This window comes from Sturnira hondurensis, unplaced genomic scaffold (assembly GCF_014824575.4).
Source record: "Sturnira hondurensis isolate 20B ecotype Veracruz unplaced genomic scaffold, ASM1482457v3 Scaffold0004136, whole genome shotgun sequence".
In the NCBI taxonomy this organism is placed as follows: Eukaryota; Metazoa; Chordata; class Mammalia; order Chiroptera; family Phyllostomidae; genus Sturnira; species Sturnira hondurensis.
This window is the reverse complement of record NW_028076767.1, coordinates 23,150,365-23,158,640: the sequence shown is the minus strand read 5'-3', so window position 1 is coordinate 23,158,640 and position 8,276 is coordinate 23,150,365.

The following is an 8,276-nucleotide window of genomic DNA, read 5'->3' as shown; positions in this document are numbered from 1 at the left end:
GCTCTGTTCCAGCGCTGCCTGGGGGCTGGGGGTGGTATCCTCTATGTTTATCTCAGTGGTGATGGAGTGGCCCCAGCTGAGGGTCATTGCCACTCACCAAACTTGGTGTCTGTCAGCCCAGGGTGGGTAAACAGAGCCCCCATCAATTCCAAGCAGCTCTTGGCAAAGATCAGTCCCTGGGAGAATCATCCTCTGCCCTCAGCTCCCTATTTCATGTCCTCAACCCTAGGCCTATGGCCAGAATTGAGTCCAGTGCTCCACCCCTTTGAAGAATGGCATCTCAGGAAGTGGTCCTTGTCTCTCCTTTGTCTGCCTATTGCATACGGCCCCCCTTGCCAATGTTCTCTTCTGCTGCTCTGGGTCACTAGGGATGCTCAGCAAGCCCAGGCTCAGCTAATGACCAAGTAGGGAACGAGATGTCAATCTGCTTGGTGCAGAGTCCCTGAATTTTTAGGAGTGGTTTTCTTGGGGGCCTTTCTGCCTTGATTTTATTCAGGGGAACCAACCAGTAGGGAATGAGTTCCCCTTTCCCATAAGATGATATTGGGAAGGGATAGCTAAGGGTCTTTCTTTACACCTTTCAGGAAATAATTTAATCAAGAGAGTGGTCAGGAGGCCAGCAGCAGTTGGGGATGGAGCAGATCTACATTAAGGAGGTCCAGAGGGTTGGACCCCGGAATGACGTAGGGGGCAGAACATCACCTGTTAGGGCTGCCTTAACAGGGTACCTCAAGCTGCGTAGCTTTAACAACAGGAATTTCTTTTCTCTCAGCTCCAGAGAGTAGACATCTGAGATGGAGGTGTTGGAGGCACTGGCCCCTTTCAAGGCTGTGAATAAGAATCTGTAATGGGGCCCTGGCTGGTGTAGCTCAGTGGATTGAGCACGGGCCTGCAAACCCAAGGATCGCAGTTCGATTCCCAGTCAGGGCACATGCCTGGGTTGCAGGCCAGTTCCCAGCGTGGGACACACGAGAGGCAACCATACACTGATATTTCTCTCCCTCTCTCCTTCCCTTCCCCTCTAAAGATAAATAAATAAAATCTTTTAAAAAAGAATCTGTTATGGTCTTCTTCTCGTAATTGTGATGGTTTGCTGGTAATCTCTGGTGTTCCTTGGTTTGTAAACATGTCACCCTGATTCTCCCAGCGTGTGGGTCTGTCTCCAACTTTTCTCCTTTTATAAGGATGTCAGTCCTACTGAGTTAGAGGCCCATCCCAGTGACCCATCTTAACCACCTGTGTCTGCAATGACCCTATTTCCCAACAAGGTCACGTTCTGTTAGAAATGAGGATGGCAGTGAAAGTCACGTTGAAGCAGAGATTTGAGTCGGGGTCCCGTGTGACCTCTTCTTCAGGATCCTGTATCTTATCCCCAAATGCAAATAATGCCATCAACTTTGCTGGGTTCTTATGAAAATTAAATAAGATAACAGTTGGAAAAGTGCTGAGTGCTGAGCCCTGGCAGTGAGATCATCCACATGGGGACTGCCCCTGAACTGGCTTTCTGAGATATCGGATTTTTCTAGAAGCTGAAACCAGCAGTAAAGAAAAACTCCCCACTGCAAATTTCACTTCCTCTTTGGCCAAAACTTGAGGTCAGGGACAGGAAATTGGAAGCTCATGTTTCTAAATTCAAGAGCTCAGGGCTGAAAATAAGCCTTCAAGCTATTTTTACAAGACCGGTGGGCCCGCCAGGCATCTCGAACGTGTCTGATTCCACGTTACCTGGGGTTGCCCTCTCAGCAAAAAAACTGCCCTTCACCCAAATTCCTCTTCTCCCATGGGTAGGGCGCTCACTCCAAACTATGAGCACCCAGCCTTGGCATTTTTTCTTCCCTCCCTAGGTGGGACCACTTGACCTCTATCTCGGGTCCATCCCCAGTCTACATAGATGTTTAGCCTGTAGCAGGAGCACTGTGCCCATCCCTGATTCATTGTCCAAGCTCAATGACATTTATCTGTTTCTTCCAGGATGGGGCTGAAGCTCTAGCTTACCTGATTAAAAACATCTTCATAAGGTCCTGGCTGCTGTAGCTCAGTGGATTGAGCACAGGCCTGCAAACCAAAAGGTTGCCAGTTCGATTCCCAGTCAGGGCACATGCCTGGGTTGCAGACCAGATCCCCAGTATGGGGTACACGAGAGGCAACCACGCATTGATGTTTCTCTCCCTTTTTCCTTCCCTTCCCCTCTCTCTAAAAATAAATAAAATCTTTTGAAAAAAAGTCTTCATAGGCAATTTCTGTACATGATAAAAATGATAGAAATGATACGAAAGGGAGAAAATACCTCTCCCCGCGCCCACCCCTGCCCCTGGTGCTCCAGCTCCCTTCCCCAGAGACAGTCAGCGTCTTTCTCACAGTTGCAGAAGCACTTGGTGACCACGAAGTCACACCAGGTAACTGACACAAGTTCTTACACCTTGCTTTTTGCACTTAACGTTAGAATTTGGACATGGTTTCGTGGCAAAAAAAAAAAAGTCAACCTAGGGGACATTTAGAGACTTTAGAGACTAAAGAGAGCTTGTCTGGATCCTGAGACCAACCAACCGAGTAGGCGAAAACATCTATGAGACAATCAGAGCAACGCAAACACGGATTGGCTATTTTGATGATGTTGATGAACTAGTATTCAATTGCAAGGTGTGACAACGGTATTGTGGTGATGTAAACCATTCTTACTTTTTACATATCTGTACTGAGTTACTTACAGATGAAATGTTCCGGGTCTCCTTTAAAACGGCCCAGGGGTGGGGTGGGGAGCAGACAGGTTAGATGAAATGAGAGTGGCCGTAGTTAGTCGCTGCAGTTAGGTTATATTTACACCTGTGGGGGTTTATCATAAAATTCTCTCTACTCTAATACATCTTGAAAACTTTCATCATAAAAAATAGTCTTTCTTAAGTGTTTCCAGCTGTTCAAGTTTGGGCTAGTCGTTTGGATTAGTGTCCCAACAAGAAACGGAAGACACATTTAAGTTGGGACAATTAAAGGAGGGTTTATGCATAAAGGGACTATTTTCAGAGGCATGGGAGAGGCATAAAGGAACCACAGGAACCTGGAGTTACTGACAGCTGTTCTGTCCCCAGGTGCAGAGGGAGAAGGGAGAAGCAGTCACTGGACTGGAAAAAGAATTGTTTTTTAAAGATTTTATGTATTGTTTTTAGAGAGAGGGGGCTGGGGGGAAAGAGAGGGAAAGAAACATCAATGCGTGGTTGCCTCTCACATGCCCCTACTAGGGAGCTGGCCTGCAACCCAGGTATGTGCTCCAACTGGGAGTTGAACTGGCAACCCTTTGGTTCCCAGGCTGGTGCTCAACCCACGGAGCCACACCAGCCAGGGCCGGAAGAGGAGTGTTTTATAGATGCCTCCTGTAGAAAATACTCTCTCTCATCTCTTGTCAGACCCATTTGGAAGCCAGAGGGTAAGGAGCCCATTGCTGGCCAATGGGCACCTTTGTTACCTTCTTATTAGATGGACAAATAGAAAAGTAAAATGACTCGCTACCTCTTTCCTGTTCTTTTCTAAACCCATGGTAATCAGTCTCACTCCCACCACCTGGCCAGGCTGTTCTCACTGAGGTTGCCTGCAGACTCTACCATCCCAAATCCAATGGGCAATTCTCATTCCTCAGCTTGGCCCATCGCTCAGTAGCATTTGGCACAGTCGATCCATTCCTTCTTGAAGCATTTTCTTCATCTGGCTTCCGGGACAATACCTTCTCCTGAATTCCCTCCTACCTCATTTACTCTCTCTCTTTCTTTCTTTTTAAGATTTTACTTATTTGTTTTTAGACAGAGGAGAAGGAAGAGAGGGCAACATCAATGTGTGGTTGCCTCTCACGTGCCCCCTACTGGGGACCTGGCCGGCAACCCAGGCATGTGCCTTGACTGAGAATCGAACTGGCAACCCTTTGGTTCCCAGGCCGGCACTCAATTCACTGAGCCACACTAGCCAGGGCTCCTGTTTCTTCTCTGGGTCTTTTGCTCACACCTGCTTCTGGTCCCAACCTCTAACTGTTGACGAGTCTCAGGCTTCAGCCTCGGCCTTCCTTTCTTCTCTCACTTCCTAGGTGACCTCATCAAGTTTCTTGGCTTTGAATGTCTTCTACATGTAAAAGACCCCACACGATATTTCCAGCTGCTACCTCTGCCCTGGGCTCCAGACTCGTAGCATCAAATTCCACCCAACGCCTGCACTTGAATGTCTAGTAGGCGTCTCAAACGGCTCCACCACACACACCCATCCAGCAACGAAGCCAAATACTTAGGGTGAAGAAGACCCGGCTCCAATCCATTAGGAAATCCTATGGTTGCTAGTGGCCGGAATCTGACCACCTCTCACTATTGCACCGCCCGTCCAAGCCACCACTGCACCTGCAACTTGGGCCACGGCACATCCTTCCTTCCCCAGTGTTTCTGGTTCCAGTCCCGCTGCCTTAGAGCCTCGTTGCCACGTAGCAACCAGACTCTTCCTTCTAAAACCATAAATCTGATTACCTCTATGCTCTGTTTAAAACACTCCAGTGGTTCTCCATACCTCTTAGGACCAAATCTAAAGCCCTCAAGGCCTTATACGGACCCGGGGAGAGAGGTTAGGCCCTCTCTTCCACCCTAAAGACTGGCTACACACTCCATTTTCCAAGGGGTGCCCCAATCTCCTTATTTCTTGCATTTTATTAGTAAGGAAACATCGAAGCTTATGGAAAAGGGGCCAGTACTCATGTCGGAGCAAGAAGATTGTCACTGCTCTAATGAGGGGACGAGAGTCATCACGCATTCTTCCAGTTAGACAAGTTAGATGAAAAAAATAATCTGTAGTAAAACTTAGCCCTTTGGGTGGTTACTTCCTTACTGTCTGTATTTATAGCACTTAACACAGTATATCATAATCCCACAATGTGTTTATCGTTACTGGGCCAATAGTGCCTCTGGTGTACTGTGAATTAATAATTAAAAAAAAAGACAGATTCTATACTTATCACCGGACTCGCAAAGTTCTTTTTAAAGGTATTTCGTGTGGGTGGTTTGATAGTGTTTATTGTTAAATGTGCTTACATTTTTATACATCTTGTGAATTGAATCTGTAAACCTATTGAGAGTTTCTTTATTTTGGCCCCGGGGGCAGGAAGTGGCTGGGAGGGAGATTCCCAGCATCCATCCCTACAGCCTTCACCCTTATCTAATTCCAGAACTGGGCCATCCCCCTCACAAGAAACACCCACGACTTTGCATAACCTAAAACAATTCTGAGCCTTTTTAACAAGTTTAGGCCTCTTCCATTCGGGTTTGGGCTATTCATAAAGGAAGGAATTCAAATTCGTTCCTGTGCAGAAACAATGCCGAGGAAGCTTTTGCCATTTACAAATGGGATTGTTGCGGCAGGACAACAGCCTTGCAAGGCAGAGTTCTCCCCATTCTTTTCTCTCTCCCTCGGACCCACCAAGGAGCAAGCTTGGAGAACCCGTTCCCATTGAATTTTTCAGGGATGTGGACTAGCTACTCCTGTCCACCATTGAGGGTTAGCTGGAGCCAGGAAGAATAAAGATACATTTACGAGTCGTACAAGGAAAGCCTGCTGCCTCCTGACCTTGGGGGACTGCGGAAGGAGAAGAACAGAGAGGCAGGTGAGAGAAGGCCCAGTTGGGTGTTGTATTGCCCATCTGTGGACTTTCTCATTTCTGTTCCCAGCTGGCTTTCAGGGCAAAAGGAAAGAGAGCATTTGAGGAAACACTGAAGAAGGAGGGGAATCACTGACTCTGCTTCCCATTTCACACTCTGCCCCCGGTTCTGCGGAAAATCCATCTGACAGCCCAGGGCAGACTCACAGGCCCACAGCTGCGGGTTGTGTTTTTTCTCTGAACGGCTCCATTGTGCCTCCTTGTAGTTACTTCCGGCCACGTAGTCCCCTCTTCTGCCAAGTGCTGTTCTTTCCCTAAACCATTTTGCTTCAAACATCCTTATAATCACGGAGGGCCAACACAGATTCCAGCCTTCGACCTGATCTTGTTTCTGCCTGGAAGTGTCTGGAGCCACGGCCTCAGATGCCATCAAGGTGTCTTCCAGCTCAACCACCACTCCCCTGGGGGATGTGACAACTTCCTGGGGCTTGATCGTCTTCCACCTTCCTTGGTGATCCGTCAAGGGCATCTCACAACCAACGTGGGTACTTGGATTGAATCTAAGGATGGGAGAAAAGATGGGAGACAATAGGGAGGAAGAGAAGATGGAAAGGGGAAAAGATATGCCAACGAAACCAGACTTAACTCAAAATTCAATCTGCACACAGATCACCTAGAAGGCACATGTCTCTGGACCCTGCCCCAGAGTTTCTGATTCAGCAGGTTTGCCGTGGGGACCAAGGCGTTGAATTTCTAACCAGATCCTCATTGATGCTAATGCTGCTGGCCTGGGACCACACTGTGGGGACAACTGACCTCATCCAAAAGCAGCTTGGAGACAAGGCATCTCCTCTGGACACAGCTTTTCACAATGGATAGGCAGATCCGCTTCTTCCAGATACCCTTGCAGCTAACAGCCAAGCCCATCTGCTTGTTCACGCAGCAGCAAGATGTCCAACAACCCCCCAGGGAAGCTAATGAGCGCCTTGGATCTGAATCTTTATTGTCTGTCAGAGGGGAGGCTTCCATGCTTGGAAATGAGCATTGGGTCACTCCACTGGGCTCTGTGGCCAGAATAAAACACCTTGTCATCTGCCTGGTACGGGGCCAGAAAACCAAGTCACATTCTTCTGAATAGCACCTACTTATACCCTACTAAACTGAGGGAGCAAAGTGTGGCTTCTACTCTCAGAAACCCATGTATTTCTATCTTGGTGATGTGGAGAACAGGAGAGGAGGTGCATCCCACGCTGTGCAAAGGGCGAGAGTGTTACTGCTCCCACGCACCCACCCACTCCATCAGGGTTTAGTAGTCACCTGCCTCGTCTGACCCTGACCTAGGTGGGAATACGCTAAGTGGGAGCAAGGGAGGTTGGAGGGGCGATGAGGATATGCGTGCAGGATCTGCTTCGAGGGCTTATGGTGCAACTCAAGGCTGTGCGCACAGTGGGGCCTCAAGAAATGTCAGCCTTGATCATTATGGATGTGGTTAAGGGAAGCATCCTAACCACGGTCTGATACAGAACTCTCTGGCTTCCTGCAACTGACAGCCTCCTTCTGGGAGGAAATTAGCATTCCTGATAAATGCTTAAGCAATTTTCTGATAAACTTTAACAAGATTAAAACCTCTGTGGGGAAATCAGCTACCCAAACACGCGGGCTGATTATCAGACATTCTTTGTCTTGTATCCATTTTTACAATGATTACCCAACCACTTTCTTTTCCTGTGAAACGTCCTTAACAAGAGAAAACTCTGACTTGGCTTTGTGGCAAGATTAACATAAAACGTTGACACCTGCTTCTAACAAATTTATCTGAAAAAATTTAAAACAGTCATCATGGAGATAGGCCATAGGAATAGTAGCTAACATTTAAGTGCTTGCTGCTGGCTGGATGTTATATGAAAGATTTTGTACAGCTCAATTTACTCTGTCTTTACAATAAGTTGGATTATGGTAGCTCTGTTTTGCTTATAAGATGATCAGAGAGGTCAGGTGACTTGCTCAAGGTTGCACAGCTAGCGAATGGCAGAGTCAGGTTTTGAGTGCAGGCCTGTTTGAGTCCAAGGCTGGAGGTAGGAATAGCCACACTCTTCTGCCTCTGTCAGAGGAGTTATAGCGGGACACGGAGAGTGGGACAGTCTCTGGGAGAGGATGTAGGCATGGGGCTGTGGCACTGCAGAGGAGGCAGAGGGCCTTCCTGGGTAGAGGGCTTGGGAAGGAGCTGTGGGGCAGGGGAGGCGGTAGGGGAGGGGCACTGGAGACAGTGAGGACAGCCAGGAGCAACCGCACAGCCAGAGGCAGAGCCACGGCCCACGCATGTTTGAAGGACATTGTCCTACGCGTTCCATCTGGAAGCCGTAGGAGGTGGTCCCCAGTCCTTTCGTTAATAAGAACCCCGTCATTTAGCGTTGAGGATATAACCACCTGTGGCTTGTTGGACATCAACGGCTCTGGATTCAGAGAGCCCATCCCAGTGCCAACAGTTACTGGCTGTGTGTCCTCGGGCAGGTCACTCCCCCTCTCTGAGTTGCAGGCTTCTGCAACTGAAAACTGGGGGTTAATCCTAGCACCTCTCTCTCAGGATTGTAGTGAAGATGAAATGAGATGAACCATGGGCAGTAATTAGTATGAGCCCAGTACCTCCTAAGGGCTCCAT